A 22732-nucleotide genomic window follows, 5' to 3' on the forward strand; every position below is an offset into this window, starting at 1 on the left:
GCCTAGAGCACGGGAGGCATACAATCAATTTTTGTTGAATAAATGAATCAATAGAAATACAAATATATTTGTATCGACTTCAGAAGAGTCTGGAGTAACTGTCTTATAAGTATTATCCCTGAAAACTTCAAAATAATTAAGAGACATAATATGACCGTTAATTTCTTCTAACACTATACTAGGTTCTGAAAGCTCTTCTATCATTGCTCATTTGGAATTTTGTGAGAATCCAGGCTACAGCTCCCCTGAAATGCTGCACATGAACCATGGCCCACCCTCCTCCTTTAAAAAAATAGCAGTAAAATACACATCACATGAAAAAGCCCCGTAGTATGTAGTTGTATATCCTAGTTGTGGGTTCTTCTAGTGCTCCTGTGTGGGACCCCGCTTCAGCATGGTTTGATGAGTGGTGCTAGGTCCATGCCCAGGATCTGAACCTGCAAACCCTGGGCTGCCAAAGCGAAGTGCACAAACTTAACCACTCGGCCACAGGGCTGGCCCCCTCCATCTTAACAATCTTTAAGTGTCCAATTCAGTATTGTAAATTATGTTCACATTGTTGAGCAACCAATCCCCAGAACTCTTTTCATCTTGCAAAACTGAAACTATATCCATTAAACAACTCCTCATGCCCCCTGGCCCCTAGCCCCTGGCAATAACCATTTTACTTTCTGTCTCTGAATTTCACTATTCTAGGTACCTCATAACTGGAATCGTACAGTATTAGTATTTTTGTGTCTGGCTTATTTCACTTACCATAATGTCCTCAAGGTTCCTCCATGTTGTAGCAAGTGTCAGAATTCCCTCCCTTTTAAAGACTGAATAATATTCCATTGTATGTATATACCACATTTTGTTTACCCATTCATTGGTCTATGGACACTTGGATTTCTTCCACCTTTTGGCTCTTGTGAATAATGCTGCTATGAACATGAGTGTACATATATCTCCTCAAGACCATGTTTTCAATTCTTTCGTGGCCATTTTATTCATGTAATAGTTTTGCTGAGATAGAATACACATACCATACAATTCACCTATTTAAAGTGTACACTCCAATGGTGTTTGGTATATTCAGAGTCAGAGTATTAAATGTCAGTTTGTGAGAGAGAGGTGGTAGGTTTTTTAAAAACCTAGAATCTGAGGGTGTAAACAGTTTTAAAGGGTCAGAATGAAGCCCAGGGTCAAGAGTCATTTGGGCTCAGTAGAGGTGGGAATGGAAGAGTCAGAGATTGCCTTCCATTTCCTAATGGTGAATTTTTTTTAAGATTATATTTTTTTCCTTTTTCTCCCCAAAGCCCCCAAGTACCTAGTTGCATATTCTTCATTGTGGGTCCTTCGTAGTTGTCGCATGTGGGACGCTGCCTCAGCATGGTCTGATGAGCAGTGCCATGTCCACACCCAGGATTCGAACCAAGGAAACACTGGGCTGCCTGCAGCGGAGCACACAAACTTAACCACTCGGCCACTGGGCCAGCCCCACCTCATGGTGATTTTTTAGACACTCTTCATTGCTAGGAAATCTGAACTCTATGTATTCTACGGAGACTAGAGTGCCTGTGTATATTTAAGAGGATCCAAATTCTAGGGCTTAGCAAATCTAACGCCTTGGGACTAGAGAGTAAAACTGAAACTTGAAATGTGATAAAGAACTTGAGGCTTTCCTGTCTGAGGAAATGTACATATGTAATTAGGAAGCTGCAGAGGTAGAGTGGATTAGAAAGAGTGGGCTGCAGGATTTCAGAATTACCAAGCGAGAGAAAAGAGTTACACTGTGGTGCGCAGTGACCACCAATCCTATTTTCCCAGGTTCCCTCACCGTGGGTTGTTTACTGCCTTAGTGTTTTCTCTTTGCCTCTTGCTCAATCACCTCAAAGTCCAACTTTCCCTCACTATCTAATCAGGATTGCTGGGTACTTATGTCATCTATGACGCTCAGCATGATATTCTTTCACTCTTCCTTATCTCTTTGGCGAAACTGTTTGGCCTTTAGATGGGAAGGCATTGTGAGTCAGTGGAAAGAGCCCTAGATGAGGAGGCATGAGGTCTGAGTGTGACCTAGTTCTGTCCCTGACCAGCCATGGAACTGGAGGAAATCTCTTTCGCTCAACCTCCCTCCCCTGAGTAAAGTGGGCCTAGTAATACCACTGCTGGCTGTCTTTACCCTGTTGGCGCACGGATTGAATGATATCATCTAAATGAATGCTTTGGAAACCATAAAGCCTGAGAATCAGAAAACAATGTTCTGGCCCCAGGTCTACCCTTAACAGTTGGATGACACTGCCCAAGGGGTAGTATTACCGTTTCTTGAGCATTTATTCCTTACAGGACCTTTTCTGGGCACTTCACATAAAATATTTCACTAATCCCCACTTCATCAGCAGGTTAGGCATCGTGTTGGAGAGGAGGGAGGTGGCCCCGTGTCTGGCTTACTATCACACCATTAGTAAGCAGCAGAACAGGGACTGAAATACAGATCTGTGACTCTAAAGCCATCGTGGGACCTTGAATTCATCATCTATACAGCAAAGGAGGGGGTCTCTTTCAGCCATGATAGTCTATGGTCTTTTCCCCCCAAACTACCTGTCTTTTTTTTTCAATTTTACCGAATTTATGTTTTATTGCCTGAAGTAGGTTGGCTTGCTAATTGTTTTTTATTTATTTTTTATTTTTCTTCTTTTATTTATTTATTTTTTGTGAGGAAGATTGGCCTTGAGCTAACATCTGTTGCCAGTCTTCCTCTTTTTTTTTTCAGATGTACATCATAATATATTTCAAATTCTGTGTAGATTACATCATGTTCACCACCCAACAACTAATTATAGTCCATCCCATCACATGTGAGCGTAATTACCCCTTTTGCCCTCTCCCCCTTCCCCTATGGTAACCACCAATCCCATCTCCATTGCTATGTGTTTGTTTGTTGTTGTTTTTATCTTCTGCTTATGCATGAGATCATATGGTATTTGACTTTCTCCCTCTGACTAATTTCACTTAGCATAATACCCTCAAGGACCATCCATGTTGTCACAAATGGCCGGATTTCATCATTTCTTATGGCTGAGTAGTATTCCATTGTGTATATATACCACATCTTCTTTATCCATTCATCCCTTGATGGGCACCTAGGTTGCTTCCAAGTCTTGGCTATTGTGAATAATGCTGCAATGAACATAGGGGTGCATGTATCTTTATGCCTTTGAGTTTTCAAGTTCTTTGGATGAATACTCAGCAGTGGGATAGCTGGATCATATGGTACATCTATTCCTAATTTTCTGAGGATACTCCATACTGCTTTCCATAGTGGCTGCACCAGTTTGCACTTCCACCAGCAGTGTACAAGGGTTCCCTTCTCTCCACATCCTCTCCAACATTTGTTGTTTCCTGTCTTGTTAATTATAGCCATTCTGACCAGAGTGAGGTGATACCTCATTGTAGTTTTGATTTGCATTTCCCTGATAGCTAATGACGTTGAGCATCTTTTCACATGCAGAAATAAACCCACACATTTATGGACAGTTAATATTCGACAAGGGAGCCAAGAGTGTACGATGGAGAAAGGAGAGTCTCTTCGATAAATGGTGCTGGGAAAACTGGACAGCCACATGCAAAAGAATGAAAGTAGACCGTTACCTTACACCATGCACAAAAATCAACTCAAAATGGATAAAAGACTTGAATGTAAGACCCGAAACCATGAAACTTCTAGAAGAAAACATAGGCAGTACGCTCTTTGACATCAGTCTTAGCAGCATATTTTCAAGTACCATGTCTGACCGGGCAAGGGAAACAAAAGAAAAAATGGACAAATGGGACTACATCGAACTAAAAAGCTTCTGCACAGCAAAGGAAACCATCAACAAAATGAAAAGACAACCTAACAATTGGGAGAAGATATTTGCAAGCCATATATCAGATAAGAGGTTAATATCCAAAATACACGAAGAACTCATACATCTCAACAACAAAAAAACCCAGCAACCCAATAAAAAATGGGCAAAAGATCTGAACAGAGATTTCGCCTGTCTTTTGGTATACATGGTTTGTCCCAGAACAGAGGAGATGGTTTTAACACATAATATAAGAAACTCAGATTAGACTATAAAATGTTTTCTTTTGGGAATTACTGTAGAAATGGATTATTTATTGACCAGAGATCTTCAAAATACTGGCATGTATGGAAGGAGCCGGGTGGTTCTAACCTCTTGTCTCTTAGTCCCCTGCTCTTTGGGTTTGCTTCATCTCATCTTGGCACTCTTTTGGAATGAGGAGTGCCAGGCTGACCTGATCCAGAATTACACTTTCCTGGAAGGCTGGATAAAAGGCCCAGACACTGAGGAGCAGGCAGCCAGCCAGCAGATACCAAGGGCGGACCAGTCACTCACCTAGTGACCACCTCAGTGCCGCTTGCTCTCCCACAAAATGAAGAACAGTGTCACTCAGCCTCCCAGGTAGTTAATACAGTCACCAACAAACTCCACCTTCTGCCCTTCTGAAGGTCCAGCCGTAAACTTTCTTGGCGAGTCGATATAATTCAGTCATTAAGAATTTGAACTTTGAAGTCAGATAGAACTTGCTCCAAGTTCCAGCTCAGAGCTTCCCAGCTGTGTTACTTTGGACAAGCTCTCTAGCCATTTTGAGTCTCAGTTTTCTCAGCAGCAAAAAGATGTTGTTGGAGAACTGGATTGAATAATGAGCAAAAAAGGTTAAGATTAATGCCTGGAAAAACTCAAGTACTGGATAAATAACAGGTATTGCTATCATCATCATCATCACCATCATCATCAGCAGCAGCAGCATCATCATCATCATTCCTCTCTCCTCTGCATCTTCTCCAAATTCCCCTCTCCCTCTCTGTCACCAAAGAGGAGTAGTTCCAAAATTTTTGCTCCCACAGCATCCAACCTCATCATCTCCTGTGTCCTTCACCCTGAATCCTCCCGTCTCACTCCCACCCTTGAAAGCTCTCTCTGTTAAATATGCATAAAAATTACGCTGGACCCTGACTCCATCTTAAAAGTTGCATGCTCACACCCAGGAAGAGGTCCCCATCCCCTCAGAGGGTAGTGGGAACAGTAGAGGAGGAAAGACTTTTTTTCCTCTTCTGTGAACCAGAGTCAGAATATGACTTCTCTACTGAAAGAGACAAAGAAGCAGGTTTGAGAAGGAAGAAAATGGCACTATTATTTGAGGAAAGTGTAAAGGGGAAAGAAGGAGGAGAGATGAATAAGGCCATGCACCCACGCTTCCGGAGTCAGAAGCAGATTGAGTGGCTGAAGGGTCACCCTGCCAGGCAGGCAGACAAGCTGATTTCATCAGCACCCCTGGGCCGCACCATTCAAGGTGCGTGACTGGCCTGTGCCACTGCCACCGCCACTGCCAAGGCATGCCTGTCGCCTGCCTTACAGCTGACTGCTAGCTGTGCTCAGCCCCACTGGCTGCCAGATAAAGGTGCAAATAAGAGGCTGGAAGGAGTTATCTCTGGCAGGGAGCCCAGGGAATTCCTCGTCCACTCACTGGCGCCCCTGCAGAGGAGGCTGCATGCTGAATGATTGTGACAAGGCAGCAGACGCCCCAGCTCCCCCAGAGGGTAAGAGGGCAGCAGTCACCCTGTTTCCTGGCCCCCCTGCCCCTTCTGCCGCTCATTTTGATGGCTCTCCTTTGGGCCATTTGCCAAGTGAGAACAGAGTCCCTCTGATCCCAGGGAGGAATGTAAAAGCAGTCACTTTAAAGAAAAAAAGGCAGTCACTTATTAAAAAATAATTATATTCTCGAATGTCATGGTCAGAAAAAACAGCTACCTCTTGCTAGAGCTCTCGTTCACACTGCATGCAGGTAAATTTGCCAGTCATTTTTCCAATGCCCTTTCCTCTTCTCCAACCCCCAAAGACACTGTCTCTGGGGTCTTTTCCCTCATACCTTCTCCCTCCTCCATCCTGGACCTCTCAAGTTAGCTGCTTATAGTGATTCTGCAAAAGTAGAAGTCTTTGTTGGGTGAAGGAGGGGAGAAAAGACAAGATCACGAATTGGTATGTATAACTCAGATCTCAGATCTCTCCTTGCCTTTTTAGATTCAGATAAGATTGGCTCAAACTTCCCATAAAGTCCAATGCCTTCCTCAATTTGGAGGATATTCCAAGGAGGGTTCTGTTGTTAAGGCCACTCCGGCTTAGAGCATCTCATTTCACCGAATCAGTTCAGTCAAGCACACAGGTCATCGCCCCAGCCCAGTGCACCAGCCCTGTGCATATCGTGGTGACCTAGCTGGGAAACTTGGCTCCTTGAGTAGATTTCCATGAAAAAGCAAAAACAAACGAACAATTTCACTTTTTGCAGTGTTAAAAGATAAACTGAGACATACTAAAATTTTAAGAATTTATTTGAGCAATACCAGCTTGTTAGAAGCACTCTGTCAAAGGGAGCTGGGGAAAAACTTTGATAGAGAAAAAGCAGAAACAAAGTAAGGAAATTATTGATTGGTTATAGCTTAACGCCTAGTTGGCTGTTTGTGATTGGTTGTCCTTAGGTTTTGATTTCGTAACCTTGAGGCTCAGATTTTGGTTTGCTTATGTACGCTCTATTGCATTAGAGCCACATCAGTCTAATGACCTCCTTGTTTAATTAATTTAACAGCAGACATGGTTAAAGGTTTGCAGAGAGGAAGGGGAATTACATGGTGGCCACAGAACAATTTAAAACTGGTCATTAGTCATCCCTATTCCTAAAAGTCCTTTGAAACACCTCACCAGATGGAGTGTCCTTTCACTGCTGCTGTCTCCACTTCTCTCCTCTCCTCTCCCATCTCCCTTCCTCATTTCTTCCCTCACAGATTGCTCTTAGGGGTCTGAATTGTTTTTACTCTACTAGTTGAGGCAGCACCCCCCGACTCACCTCTAAACCTTTGTATCTCCAAACAAATCAGCTGACTGGGCTATGGGACAGGGCCATCTACTCCGCTAGAGAGGAGCCACTCACAAACCCTAAGCCTTCCTCTAAGATCGTCTGTCTTCCTTATATGGCACTTTCAGTATTACATCACAATTTTGCCTTCTCTTTTAAGTATATTCCAAGGTTGTGTGGTGAGGGCCATAAGAGAGGCAAACCCGCTTGTACATGAGTTTAAAGGAAGGCAGTCTCTGTCTCTGAGACTGTCAGGGAAGAATGCACACGCAGACACGCCGAGCAGAGCAGAGAGTGTAGAGTATTTCCTGCTCTGAAATAGAACCTCAGGTATGTGTTTTGTGTGGGTAACAGAGGATAGAGTTGGGTGCTGACCTGTGATAAGGATCAATCCTCCTATGGGCCTGTTTTACTCCCTGCCCTTCTGCTCTGTGGCTGTAGGAGTGGAACAGAACCAGAAAATACCAGAGAAGAATTAACAAAGGACAAGCATTCCTTTATACCCCGATGATGCAATTGCATTTTCTTGAGCTAGGCATGGCCAGGACAGACAGTGGCCTTGTTAGCTAAACCCTAAGGCAAGGGAAGATATGGACCATTCTAAACCTGACGTTTTTTCATAGACATCCACCTCTTTTAAACTGGTTTGTAAAAAATCAAGCCCACACAGGAGTGACCTTCTTACATGTTTGCTTGTTAAAGCCAGGGATAGCATTGTTTTAGATTAGGTATGTATCAACCAGATTTTTATCGTGGCCAAGGAAAGAGTCTAGCAAAGGCTATTAACGTGCCGACTGCAAGTTTTGGGCATTTCAGGCATCCATTTAAAACGAAGTAAACCAACTTTTGTATTGGCTTCCACACCTGTGGTTCTCTGCTGAGTGAAGGCTGAATGGTTTCTGCTCAGGCCCATCCTGATAGATTCCTTAACTTTCACCAGGACCAGTGCCAGAGGGCCAGGAGGGTCTGAGCTTCACGTTTGAGAAAGATCTCAAGTTCAGTTTAGATGTTATCGCCGACTGAGTTATACATATGATTATTGCTTCATGTGTGTGTTCAAAATATTACTTTGCTAAATGTATGCATTCAAATTCTACCACGGTTTTGGTAACTCTGGCTTTGCCAGAGTCTTCATTTTTAATATACTTACTGGAAGCTTAAAATTATGGAAGTAACCTGGATCTCTCTTGGCCTTTGAGAGGCCCTGTCCCACACTTATCTTGATTGTTTATATACAGATAGATCTTTATTCCACAGGAAAGGAGTATAAACTTGGGCTCAGGTCCCCCAATAATTTATCAAAAGATTATCTGAAAGAACTATTGGGAGAGAATTCCATGAAGCATATGCAGTCCATCTGGTTTGATGATATCAGAGGTATAGAGAACGGGCACATTACATACCCAGGCCTACACCTTTCCCACTGGAATCGTTTTAGGTGACTAGTTCTAGTGTGCTTTTGGTTTGATACCATCTGACTTGCCTGAAGGCCATCATCAAAAATAGGTCTGTGCAACTCACTCTCTGGCCGTCATCCAATAGTCCCATCACAGGCTGTGCTCATTACAAAGTGCTCAGACAGAAATTCTTGTCTGATCTGAGAACTAAGAATAGCGGTAGTTCTCCTGAGCAATCAGTTTAATTTTATCTCACAATTGTGAAACTGCTTAACTGGCTAGGTTTCCATTTCTCGTTGCCTGCTAGTTCATTCAGAGACACATTTTTGATCTACCCATATTGTGACCAGAAATCAGGCAAGGAAAGAGTTGTTGAAAATCTGATCGATAACTAAACATAGTCTGTCGAATGTTTTCCAGACAAGGAGAAAACTAAATGTGCTGTTTTTCAGAAGATGATGTCCTTGTTTTTACAGATGTTGCTATCCTACAGTGAAACTTACATGGTTGCAGCAGGACCCCTGCAAATTGCTCCAGCTCTAAATGGCATGTTGCATTGAACCTGCCATGTAACGGCATTGAACTTGTTGTGCACTACACCCTGATCAGGCCCAGTTGTTACACAGTTGTAACATAGCCTCTGCACTGTCGTGTATAAAACCTCCACCTGCACTAAGCCCAGGGAGGTGGGGTGGGCACTGCTTTGGGAGCTATTCCCTGTATTCTCCATTGCTTGTGCAAGCAATAAATCTTTTTTCTTCGCCCACTTCAGCCTTGGTTGTGTTTTTCAGCTCTGCACTCACCAAGAGCTGGATCCGTTGAGTTTGGTTACAATATCAAGTGTGGACCACAGTGGTTAGTTAGTTAATTGTACTAAGTTCTAGTTCTAAGTTTGGCTAGTTCTTTTTAGGTTTGTTTGTCTTTGGGTTCTTGTTTTTGGCGTTTTAGTGGATGTTTGCTTTTTGTTTTGTTTTTTAAAATTTTACTCATTAATCCAGATGTATTTTCTTTTTGTGAATGCTTTGAGGCAAGAATTTAAATGTATTTTCCCCCAAATAGTAAATTGTGAGTCATGCATGTTCTTAATGCATGCTCTTAAATGCATTTTCTTCTTATGCGTGTTCTTAAATGCAAATAACAGACTCTACTTGTTTTAGTCAGCTTGAGCTGCTATAACAAATACCATAGAATGGGGGGCTTAAACAACAAACATTTATTTTCTCACTGTTCTAGAGACTGAGAAGTCGAAGATCAAGGTGCTGGAAGATCCAGGGTCTGGTGAGGTCCCAATTCCAAGTTTGCAGATGGCTGTCTTCTCACTGTATTATTGTTACCAAACCTGAAGTGAGTTCAATCACCAGTCACACAGAAAGCCAATCTCTGACACCTGATATAGTAGAGGAAAGTAGGAATTTTATTGCAAAGTGCTGAGCAAGGAGAACGGGCAGTTAACATTGTAATCCTGAACTCCCCGAAAAGCTACAAGCAAGGGTTTTTATTTGGAGCTTTAGGCGGGGGGGGGGGGCATGTGGCCTTGGGGGCTGATGTTTTAAGAGTCCTCTGTGCAAGCATGACTGTCTGTCATATTTCTTTATGGGTCATGTGTGCAAATTTAGGGGGGTTCTATGTGTTGTGTGAAGTGGATTTTCAGTCTGTGATGTCTAAAGTTTACAACTGTCATTTTAGCTTCTCAGTGCTCCTGTGAGATGCTTAGTCAGGTCGGGGGCTGTCAGCAAACTACTCTCTTATCAGCAGTCCTCCTGCCGTTCTGCAAGCAAGCTCAGAAACTTTGGTTATTTTGTTTCCCACGTCAACCTTGTGGGTACAGGCACCATTTCATCCTAATCCAGGGAAATTTTAACTCCTTCATCCTTGGTTTCATCCTCACATGGCAGAGACCATAGAGAGGCAGCAAGCTCTCTTATGTCTCTTCTTATAAGGGCACTCATACCATGCATGAGGGCTCCACCCTTGTGACCTAATCACCTCCAAAAGGCCCCACCTCCTAATACAATCACATTGGGGGTTAGGATTTCAACACATATTTTGGAAGAGACACAAACATTCCGTCCATAACACTACTCTAGCTCAAGCAGAAAGGGATTTATTAAAAGATTTTGGTAATGCATAGACTTCTGAGAAGGCCAGAGAACTCGGCGTGTAGGCTACTCAGTCAAGACAGGCATGGTCAGCACATCTAGAAGAAATACCTAACCATACCGCAGGATAGTTCTAGCAAAAACTCTTTAAAAACTGACTCAATGGGACACCTACAACTCTGACATGGCTGCACCAAAGGAGCAAACACTCTTGACACCATACTTCCCAGAAGATCAGTCTCCCTGAATGTGCCCCTTCACATGGCTCACTTCCACATCAGATGTCATGGGGGTGAGGGTGGGGAGTATGTAGAATCTAAGCCATATGCCTGATTTATGGATTCTTTTGGGAAAGTAGGACTGACTTGCAAAGTGAGAGATGATCAGAATGTCAAGAGGGTGTTCATAAAATGTTGGACAGCCATAATGCAGAGTTCTTCTACATTAATCAGTTATCTCAATACTGTTTTTAAAACAACTTAGCATTTTTTAAAATGCTATCCATAACATATTTGATTAATACATAAATGTACACGCATGCACAGTGCATGTACACACACAGACACACACACACAAATGTATTATAGTTTCTATTTTTCCATTGATGTATTTTTGTTTATCCTTGTACTGCTCAACAGTGTTTTAAGTATTGGAACTTTATGACACATTTAAACATCTAGGAGAATGTGTCCCCTACAATTTTCGTCAAAGATTTCTTGGCTCTTCTTACCTTTCAATTTTCCAAACGAACTTTAGGATGGTTTCATGAAATTCTCAATTGGGCATTCTGATTAAAATGATACTAAACTTATAAACAAATTAAGAAATAATTGATGTGTTATTAAAATTTACCATCAAGAAAAATAATATGTCACTCTACTTACAACTTAATTGTTGTACTTCCCTAAATTTTTATAGTTCTTTTGTTAATTGGCCCTGTGGGTTTCTTGTTAAGTTTATTCTAGAAATTTTTTGTTTATGTTGCTAAGTGAGACTTTTCGAATTATATTTTTAACTTATTAATCCTGTTTAAAAATCTACTTCTTTTATTATAGAAAAGTTTTCTTTAGTAACTGTGGAAATTAGTAAAAGAAACCTTAACTAAATTGGAGTCAGGAAGGCCTATAGGGGGATCTCTCATCCCCTATCCTACAATGTCAATTACTCCAAACAGGAAAAGATGGAAGCTTGCAGGATGTAAAACTACATTACTACTGAAGGAAGATTTCTCTCCCCAGCCAGCAACAGCCAAGCCAATGAGAAGCTGTTGCCACCCTGAGCTGGTACTTTGCCCAATGGACTTCTGTTTAGAACAGCCCCTCCCTAATTCCATGTTTTCTCTATAAAAGCAGCTCCCCTCCTTTGTCTTCCAAATTTGCCTGTGGTTTGCCATAGCATTCATGTCCTGAATTGCAATTCTTTTGGCTATTTCCAAATAAACTCATTCTGAGGGTAAAATAACAAGCAAATTTGCTTTTTAAGTTGACATAACTCATCTCCTTTTTGACATCCATAACTAGTTCAATAGTTTTTTAGTTGATTTTCTACCATTTTAAAAATTATAATCTAAGAGAAATGATATCTTGTAAAAATAATGAAAAAACTTTATAGTTTTTTCAGTAGCCTCTTACTTATACATTGGTTAGAACTTACATAAAACGGCTAACATTTTGTGATGACTGTGCTTTTTTGACTATTTATTTATTATTTTTCATGGCAATGTTGTCAGTATTTTATTGTTGTGTCATATTGCTTTTGAGTTTGAGATATTTGTTCATTTAGAAAATTATCTACCTTAATTCACAATTTAAAAAAAAATCAGGAACAGACATTGAAGCAGATGCTTCAGCTGGTTGGCAAGAGGCAGCAGTATGGGGAGCCTACAGGAGGTGCTGGGTTATTCCTGAGGACCCTGCACTAGCCAAGCAAAAGTTACAGGGCTGAGACTCTGGTTCCTGTGGGGCTGGGGGAGGCATGTGGCTGTGGGGGTGAGGGGTCTCTGTAGGACCAGGTGGGGAAGGTGGGTGGAGGTGGAGGTCTCTGTCCCAGCCTGGCATGGGGTTAGGGGCAAGGCAGGGATGCTGTCTGGGTCAGGTTGTGCTCTTGTGAGGGGAGGGGCTATTTCTGTGCCAGGCAGAGTCAGGGACACACTGCAGAGAAGGAGGAGCCAAGTGCACAGAGCCTAGGGATTCTACAGAGGGCATGCTGACCCTTTGCATGTCCTTGATTCACATGCTAAGCCAGCCAGATGGCCACTAAGCAGTGCACTAGGACACGATGGTCCAGGTGGTGGTAGACTCCAAGGAGTTGGATTCCAGAGGTGGTGAGGGTCACCTCTTGGCCATTGGCAAGCAGAGTCACTTGATGATTTGGCCTTGGAATCAAACCCATGTGACATTTCAAGAGCAGGCACTATTCTACTGAGCAAATCTCAGATGGATTTGCAAGAAAAGAGGAACAGCAACCATATAAACCATGTGCCTCCAGGCAGCTTACTAAAAAGTATAGTTCATGTGTAACCATAATTCTAGATGCCAGCATAGTCAGCTAAACTAACCTAAGAAGTACAATAAAATGTGTGAGTGTAGCAATATATTACCAGGTAAAGAACACTTGCTAAGACAGATCCATGGAGATATATATAGATGTAGATAAAGATATAGATATAGATACAGATCATCTTCTCACACTTCCAAAACAAATTGAAGATATGCAAGGACTTCAGAGTAATAGATGACTAAGGGAGTGCAGATATAGTCAATTAGTTAATAAGACACTAATAAAGGAAATGGAAATGCTGTTTGTACGAGTAAGATATAGCTTTGATGTGCCTCTTTTCCCCCACTACACAACCCCAAGCATCTGATAGAAGCAAATTAAAAATCTTTTCCTGGGAGAAGAAAATGTTATCCCAAATTATTTCAACAAATAAACTTCCAAATACAGTGTCTAGACACCTTAAACTATAAGCAGATAAGTTAACTGAAAAACAACTGAAATCAAGAACTTGATAGATAAATTTAATAGCAGATTAGGCACAGATGAAGAGAGAATTAATGAACTGAAAGGTACATCAGTAGGAAATATACAGCACAAAGCAGAGAGAAAGAGAGGATAAAATACAGAAGAGTGAGTCAGAAACGGGGGAATCGGTGAGAAGGTCTAAACTGCATCCACATGGGCAGCAGAAGAAGATGAAAAATAGGCAGCAGTAGTATTTGAAAAGAGCATGGCTGAAAAATTTCCAAACTGATGAAGCATCGATTCACAGATTCAAGAAATCCAGTGAATTCTAAGCAGGACAAATATTTTTTTTAAGCACATCTAAATACTTTATGATGAAACTGTAGTACAACAACTAAGTGAAAAATCTTTAAAATGATCAGAGAAAAGATGACCTTCAAAGGAGCCACAGTCAAACTAACAGCTGACATCTCAACAGCAACAACAGAAGCCAGAGGAAAGTGGGCTGTTATCGATATAATAATAATTTTAAAAAACCCTGCTATACCCAGTGAAAATATGCTTCAAGAATGAAAGAGAAAAGAAGTATTCTGTCGAAAAGAACATAAGAAAGAGGAGAAAGAGAAACCAAAAATAAATAAATAAACAGAAGAAAAGAGAGTGCAAAACAAGATGATAGAAATAAATTCAAAAATTTCAATTGTGATAAATGTAAATAAAGATCTCCAATGAATATATCCCCATGCTAGATTTTTTCAAAATCAGCATATGCTGTTTATAGACAATACAGCTAAAATGTAAAGAGTCAGAAAAGTTCAAAGTAAAAGGATGAAACAAGTTATGCCAGGCAAATACTAACCAAACTAAACTGACAGAGCTACACTAAGTTCAAAGCAGGTTTTAAGGAAAAAAGCATAAATAGAGAGAAGGTGACTACATAATTATAAGAGGATTTATTCACCAAGAACAAATAACTTTTACTTCATACTTAATGCCACTAATAACAGAACTGCAAACTGCATTGAAATAAAACTATAAGGACAAACACGTAAATCCAGGATCATGGGAGATTTTACTTATACCTTTCTTAGTAAGTTTTTAAGGAGATAAAAGTTTGAATAGCATAATTAACAAGCTCGACCTAATGGAACACTGCATCCGATAACTACAGAATACGTATTATTTTTAAGGGTGCTTAGAATATTTACAAAAGTTGACCACATCCCAGGCCATGAAACATGTCTCAGGAAATTCCAGAGGCTTGCTATATTATACAAACCTAGTATGAGTAAATTAGAAATCAATAACAAAAATAACTGGAAAAACTCCATGTATTTGGAAATAAAGAAACATACTTCTGATTAATTCATAGGCCAAAGAGAAAATTACAATGGAAATTAGAAAATATTTTGAATTAAATAATGGACATAATTTGTCTTGAAGATTTGGAGATGCAGCACCTAAAGAATTTTTTTTTGCCTTAAATCCCTATATTAGAAGAGCAGAAAGACCAAAAATTGAGCTAAGAATCCTACTTAAATTGAAAACAGAATAAATGTAAAGAAAACATATGAGTGGAAACAAAAGAGAGGTAAAAATTTACTCTTTGAAAAAAACGAATAAACTGACTAACCCTCTGCCAAGATTATTTTGACTTTTCTTTTCTTTATCAATATTAAGAATAAAAAAAAGGTATCAAAAGTTTGACAAGGATATCAAGAAACTAGTTGCCCACATATTTGAAAACCTAACTAAAATGGACAATTACTGAAATAATATAACTAAGAAAACTGACTCGAGAAGAAATAGAATAACAATTAAAGAAATACAAACTGAAGTTGATGTTTCCACAAGAGAATTCTAGGACCACACACTTTCATTGGTTTGTTTTAATCACCAAAAAAACGCTTCTGATTTACTCGGTATCATTCCAGAGAACAGAAAGAGGGGATGCTACCCAATGTATTTATGGGACTAACATAAACCTGAAACCCAAACCTGACAAGATAGTATCATCAACTTGAAAAAGCAAATTTGCCTATCATATTATCTCAAAATGGGTTTATTCAGGAATAGCCACAAGAATTGCAATCTGCAGTGTGCATGCCATGGCAAATCACAGGCAAATCCAGAAGACAAAGGTGGGGAGCTGACTTTACAGAGGAAAAAGGGGAGTAGGGAGGGGCTGTTCTAAGTGGAAGTCCATGGGGGGAAAGTAACACTTCAGGGCTGCCACCGCTTCTCATTGGCTGATCTGCTGCGCTTCTCATTGGCTGGGCTGTTACGAGGCGGGGAGAGAGAGCCTCCTTCGGCAGTAATGCAGTTTTACTTCCTGCAGAGGATCGAGCCTCCCTCTGTTGGTAATTGCTGTGATTGCTGTTGTGGTAGGGCACGAGAGCTCCCTCCGCAGGCCTTCCCAGCTCCAATTTAGTTAAGGTTTCCTTTCTCAATTTCCACAGTATGAAAGAGGAAAATTACAACCCATCTCTTCAGCGAACACAGATGGAAAAATTCTAAACAAAGTCTTAGTTGAATACAGTAACTTCTAAAAGTGACCATGGTATGGATTTATCGCAGAAGTGCAAACGTAGTTTATCAGGAGAAGATCAAATAACATGTGATTATATTATCAGATTAAAGAAGGAAAACAATCTTCTCTTAATGAAAAAGTGTTAGACAAAACTCGTGATTCAAGACTTCTTATCAACAAAAGTATCTATGAAAAACCTATATCAAGCATCATAGACAATAGTGAAATGTTGGCAGCATTTTGTTTAGGGTAAGGAATAAGACAAATACACCTGATATCACCACTTCTGTTCAACATTGTCCTAGACAGTGAATTAAGACAACAAAGAGAATAAAAAGTACAGAGTTTAGGGGCCTGCCCCGTGGCCGAGTGGTTAAGTTCACGCGCTCCGCTGCGGCTGCCTGGGGGTTCACTGGTTTGGATCCTGGGCGCGGACATGGCACCGCTTAGCAAGCCATGCTGTGGCAGGCATCCCACATATAAAGTAGAGGAAGATGGGCACAGATGTTAGCTCAGGGCCAGCCTTCCTCAGCAAAAAGAGGAGGATTGGCGGCAGTTAGCTCAGGGCTAATCTTCCTCAAAAAAAAAAAAAAAAATTTTCTTTAATTGATATATATGTTAAATCTTTTCATCTTTCAAAAATAGAATAGTAAATATGATCAAAATCCGGCCATTTTTAAAGTGATTTTTTTAAACAGTTGCTATAATGTAGATTAAAAAACCATTAATTTCTTTGGTTTTTATGCATCCATGGAATATTACTCCAGGGTTCCTTCAAGGTCACATGACCAAAAGCACTTACAAAATTCAGATTTATTCATGTTTCTTTACAGAGGGATGTTTAGAGTCCTCTGAGAAATATAGTTGTTTTCTCACTCTGGCTGCTTTTCTCAAAAAATCGTCATGGAGAATTCCCTAAGAATAAAACCTTCTACTTTGTTACTGCACTGAAATTGCCTTTGTAGGCTGTATTATCATCTAATATAATGCTATATTATATAATACATATGCAGTTCATGTCACTGTTGTACCTCATCGTAAATGAATAAAATTGCCTTCCTGGTGTATGTATTTATCTTATGATTCTGGTTAAAATATCTCATTCTAAGAGACAAATCTGTGCTGAGTCTATAAACAAAGTACAGTTTCTGATCCTGCAGGGCTGTGGTCCACACAACACTGTGAGAAATTTACTCTGTGAGGTCTATTGTCTTGTTCCCTTGATCCTTATGGTAAACCCGACAATACCCATGAAGCTGAAAACGGGCATTGGAATTGTATTGTATGTAGAGTTTTGCATTCTGCTTGTCTCATGTACCAGTACATCTTGAGCATTTTCCTATACCATTGAATATTCTTTGAGAACATAATTTTTAGTAGGTCTATAATTTTCCAGCGTATATTTAGGCCTTTATTTATTTAACTAATTTCTGTCTTGAAAACCAGGGTTGTTTCTAATTTCTTTGCTTTAACTATAAAAAATGATGCAGTGAATATCCTTATACTCAAAACTTTTTACACATTTCTGTTATTTCATTAAGATAAATTCTTAGGACTGGAAATATCAGGTCAAATTGAATGAATACTGTGGCTACATGCAAATTGTTCTCCAATATCCATTTTCCCCTTCTTCTAAAGTAGTAGGGTTTCAGCTGGGTGTACAGCTGCGTGGCTAAAGATATTTTAGCCGCCAGCCTCCAGTTCGATGTGGCTGTGTGACTAAGCTCTGACAGATGGGATCTGAGTCTAGTGGCGCGGGCACATAAACGAATCGTGCTTCAAGTCCCTGGTCTTTCTCCAGCTCTTCACTGGCTGGAAGATGACAAAAGCTGAAGCAGTCACATTGAACCCACAAGTGGAAACCACAGGTTGAAGATAGTAGGAGCGCCAGCTATAATTTGCGGGGCCCAGTGCAAAACGAAAATGTGGGGTTCCTTGTTCAAAAAGTAGCGGAGAACTGCTATCAAAGGCAATAAAATGTAAAGTTTTCTCTTTCTTCCGTGGTTGATTTTGATTTCTCTTTCTCTCTTTTGATTTCTCATGGTATTTTTTCTTGCTATTTAATGTTGTTCTAAGTAAAAAAGACCCAAGATTTAGATTGGTAATGTGAATTTTTACCATTTATCTTTGTATTGCACAATGCCAGTTTTAAATGCACGTACATATAAGAGCATTTAACTCGTGTGCAGAATCACCAAAATTACACAACTTGTGTTTTGGTCATATATACATATGTATTTTATTCTTTCTAGAAGAGTAGAAATTCTGCACAAAGCTAACTCAACTGTTTTTGTTTCACTTCTCGATACACACATATCCTGTCAACATTCTCTGTCTTCAGCTTGCTGATGAGTAAGGAAAGCCTAAGGGAAAAGGGACTAGACGTTTCCCTGTCTTTCTGTGTCATCATTTTCAATGTAAGTGGCTGGTTAGTACAGGGAAGGAACACAAGTAAGAAAGGATGTGATGTTTCCTCGGTTGTTCATGTTTCTTAGAAAGTTATCGTTTTCTTTCTGGATTAGAAACAATTTCTGGGTCAAATGGAAGGCTTGGCCTCCCAGGGCGGTCCATGCGCTCCCCCAGCCCCTAACTTAGTCACAGACATAACACACTTAACGTGTATTCACTGTGAGTCTCCCCAAACTCCCATGCATTGCAGGTCCACTGGAATTCTGTGCTCATAGAGCATTGCCAACACTATGTGCAAATGGAGCACAAGGAACGGCAGACACACTTCCGGCATGTTTCTCGGCTTACGTGCATGTTCCATTGTTCCATTGGGCTTTACTTACACAACACAAATTCAAAGATAAAATTATTAAGAATTTCTAGATGGCAACAGCAGCACATTAAACCAAGCTGTGGCCCCTTCTGAGAGTGGAGCTCTGTGTGACTGCACAGGTCCAACACCCATAAAGCCAGCTCTGGACTGTCTACCTGCCAAATATTAAGTGAGCTTGGAATACGTTACTACCTAGTTTAAGCTGTTGTATTTTGGGATGTCTTTTGTCACACTTTGTACACTGACTATTGCAAACACTTTTAGTCCTCGAAACATATTGCTGGTCAATTGATAATGTAATATGAAGACATTATTCTGTGTGAAGCACATTAGTCCTGTGCTAGCTTGAAGCGTTCATTAGTCACTGCTGAAGGTTAAATAAAATCATTGAGTAACTGCTAAAAAAAATCCCATATTGCCAGTTGCATCTATTGCTCCAGCATGGCCCATATGGTCAAAGTGTCCAGTAATCTAGAGCATTTTGATTAGAGAATTGTACGTATTGATTCCAAATCAATTATTTTTGGGAAAAAGTGCAATACGTGTAGGGAGGTGCTTCAAGTGTTTTCATTAGGAAGGAGAGTTAAAATATTTCATATTCCTCCACAGGCTCTTGGAGCTTAAGTACCAGCCCTTTGTACTAGCTGAATGGAATACTGTAAAGGCAGCAGATGTGTGATGAGGATGAATAAGTAAATATGAAAGTCCTTTTAGAAATTTTGCATGATGCCAAGTTTTAGCCAGATAACCTACTAAATTTTTTCATTTAAATATTTTGGCATCTCGTAGACACAACTTCATTTTACCCATGTACTTTTCTGTCATGTTTTTCTCCTTGATCCATATCTATAGTAGCATTTTCTGAAAGTTCTTATAAAAATGCTTTTCTGAGGGTGGGCCCGGTGGTATAGTGGTTAAGTTTGCATGCTCCGCTTTGGCGGCCCAGGGTTCACTGGTTCGGATACTGGGCATGGACCTACACACTGTTCATTAAACCATGCTGTGGCAGCGTCCCACATACAAAATAGAGAAAGATTGGCTTAGAGAAAGACTGGCACAGACATCAGCTCATGGACAATCTTCCTCAAACAAAAAGAGGAAGATTGGCAACAGATGCTAGCTCAAGGCCAATCTTCCTCACCAAAAACAAAAAAGGAGCTCTTTTGTTTATAAAATAAAATCTATCTAAAAAAACCCCAAAACATACTGCCAGATTGCGTAGCCAAGAGTGTGTCTAGGAATCCCGCATAAGCTGTGTATGAGTGCAGATGCTTCACTCTGCTCTTGCTGTTGTCTCCTTTCTAACGTTCCACCACCTCTAACTTAAATTGCCCCAAACTGTACTCATCTCCCCTCCAGTATCAATGGTAGACACCAAAGCAACTAGCATTTATTTAGCTTTAACATGAACCAAGCATTTTACATACTTCTTGCATTTGATAGGTAGTGTCATCATCATCACCATTTCCAGATGAAGAAATGGAGGCTTAGAGAGCTTGTGTAATTTGCTCCAGGTCACACTGAGCCGAGATATGATCCCAGTATATGTGATTCCGAAGCCTGCGTGCTTAACCACTTCTCTCTCCACAACCTTTCTGTGATGGCAAGATAATTCCTCAAACAGTGGCTGGTGGTGTGATTGGGAAAAAGAAATGTTTTCCTTTACATCTCGAAAATCAGTGTCTACAGTAAGTCCGGAATCCTGGTATCCTATGAGTTCACTCTGTCCCTGTGATTCCTGCCGTCACCAACAAACACCCTGAAAACTGCTGTGCTCTGCTGGGAAGAGTTTGCTCAGAGAAGCAGCGGTCCTTTATCCCCTAGTGACCTCTTGTGGCTAATGGACTCCCTGCTGGGAAACCTGCCTCTGGAGAATCCCTGGCTTGTTGCTTCCTGAATGTTCATCCTCGCGCTACAGAAAATGGGCCATAGAGGAACCAGGAAACGGGACTTTGCCTTATCTTCCACACAATGGCATGCTTGGAAGTCAACATTGAAAAGGGCCAATATGTGTCATCTCTAAAATTAGTCCAGGAAATATGTAAGAGAGCCAGGTCTTCTGTTTTTCGAACTTGCCTTTCATATCTTTTTTCTTTTCTTCTTTCTTTCTTTTCTCCCCCTGTTCCACCCTCCCTCCCTCCCTCCTTCCTTCCTTTTCTTCCTTCCTTCCTTCCTTAATTTAGGTGAGGAGAGAATATAATAATGAAACATAAATCAGACTTCAGAAATACATAGTAGTGATATAACAAACCTAGTGGTATAAAAGTGTGCACAAGGGCATTTTTTGCAGTGCTGATTTTAGCAGAAAAATTTAAAAATATGTAAACATCCATCAGTAGGAGATTTTTAAAGTGATTGTATTACATTCATACAATGGAACACTAAAAATGCATTAAAATCTATGTATGTGCTATACACACAAGGTGCAGGGTTGGGAGTCGGGGGGATGTGGGTAAAGAAACCAAATTACCTAACAACTTGTATGATATCCTGGTTTTGTATAATTGAGTGTGTATTTCTATGAAAAAAGTCAGTCACCAAAATCTTAACAGTGGAGGTTATATCCGAGTGTAGTGTTAGGGTTTTTTTCCATTTCTTTACATTCTTCTGTATTGCAGTGGTTCTCAACGTAGGTAGCACACTAAAAATCTGAACGCTCAGCCCCCTCTAGACCAATAAGGTCAGAATCATTGGGGTGAGGTCCAGGTGATTCCAACCTGCAATCAAGTTTGAGAACCAGTGTTATTTTGTTTGAATCTTTTAAAATCAGTGATCATATTTACAAAACAGGAATAAGGGGAGCCAGAGAAAGCTATCTTCATTTTGCCAATTTATGTGCAATGTGCATGTGTGTGTGTGTGTGTGTGTGTGTGTGTGTGCAAGCATGCTATTGCAGACAATTAAACTAAGACTAAAGCTTGCAAAAAATCCAAAGAAAAACAGTGAAGTGACCTAAATTAGATCATGGAGTCTAAAGTCAGAAAACCTAGCTTATTTTCTCCATTCTACTCCTTCTGGCTATGTGACCTTGAACAACTCACTTCACCTGTTCAAAGGTCAGATTTCTCATCTAGGAAATGTAGGCAGATATCTACTCCCAACAGAACTGTGAGAATTAATTGCAATATTGCGTGTGCGAGGGCCATATAAATTGTTAATTATAATATGTGATGGAGGAAAAAAAAAACAGAAAAGAAAGCAGGAGAAATGATTGAACATTATAAGATAGAATCTGGTCATCCCGGGAATGTTAATATCTTTTGTTTCTCACAGATGGTTTCATTCCTCTGCCAAATACAGTTGCTGAGGGCCCAGTGGGTCGCAGGCATTGCTCCAAAGGATGGAAAAGACCAGCTCAGTCAATAGTCTTACCTTGAGGGGCTGTAGGGAAGACAAAACTTTACCTCTGCCCTCTTGGGGTCTCCAGCTGGGCCTGAGAGTTAAATCAACATAAAACATATTAACATATTAACAGCCTCATATTAACAGGAGACAAGTGTATAGATATTTTCATATACGTGGGAGGCCCCACAGGAAAAAGACCCAAAGAAGCAGTCAGAGCCCAACCCTTATAGACTAAGTTGGACAAAAGTAGTAAATTGTAAAAATGTGACAATTAAAAGGGACTGGGTTAGGGCAGTTAAGGATGGAGAAGAGACTAGGATGATAAAGATTAGTTTAACAAGATTTGTTTGCACAGGTTTCTCAGCCTCATCTTCTGTCTCTAGTGATTAAAATTTTTCTTTCCTCCCCATGTAGGGAGGACATCTTTCACATGGGAGTTTCATCTCAGTCTTTCAGGAATAAAAAGGAAGATCAGGGGACTGACTGGCCGGTGGTGTAGTGGTTAAGCTGCACACAGCCTGAGGTTCACGGCTCGGATCCCGGGCACAGACCTACACACCACTCTTTAAGCCATGCTGTTGCAGTGTCCCATATACAAAGCAGAGGAATATGTTAGCTCAGCAACAATCTTCCTCAAGTAAAAAGAGGAAGATTGGCAACAGATGTTAACTCAGGGGCAATCTTCCTCACAAAAAAAAAAAAAAAAAAAAAACCC

The 22732-nt window shown here is 40.5% G+C and overlaps 1 long non-coding RNA gene across 3 annotated transcripts in view; it reads left to right on the top strand.

Annotated features, from left to right (window-relative positions):
- Window positions 1–4435: 4435 nt before the first annotated feature.
- Window positions 4436–22732, top strand: part of LOC139079604 (uncharacterized) — a 42541-nt gene continuing 24244 nt past the window's right edge. Inside the window, exons 1-3 of one of the 3 annotated variants that reach the window (XR_011533348.1) lie at window positions 4436–7230; window positions 9531–9641; window positions 17692–17885. This is a non-coding gene — a long non-coding RNA (uncharacterized lncRNA). Of the gene's footprint in view, window positions 7231–9530; window positions 9642–9983; window positions 12361–17691; window positions 17886–22732 lie in introns of those variants that run through there. The other 2 variants (XR_011533350.1, XR_011533349.1) reach the window with 2 other exon arrangements.

The sequence above is a fragment of the Equus przewalskii genome, chromosome 26 (genome assembly GCF_037783145.1).
Source record: "Equus przewalskii isolate Varuska chromosome 26, EquPr2, whole genome shotgun sequence".
NCBI lineage: Eukaryota > Metazoa > Chordata > Mammalia > Perissodactyla > Equidae > Equus > Equus przewalskii.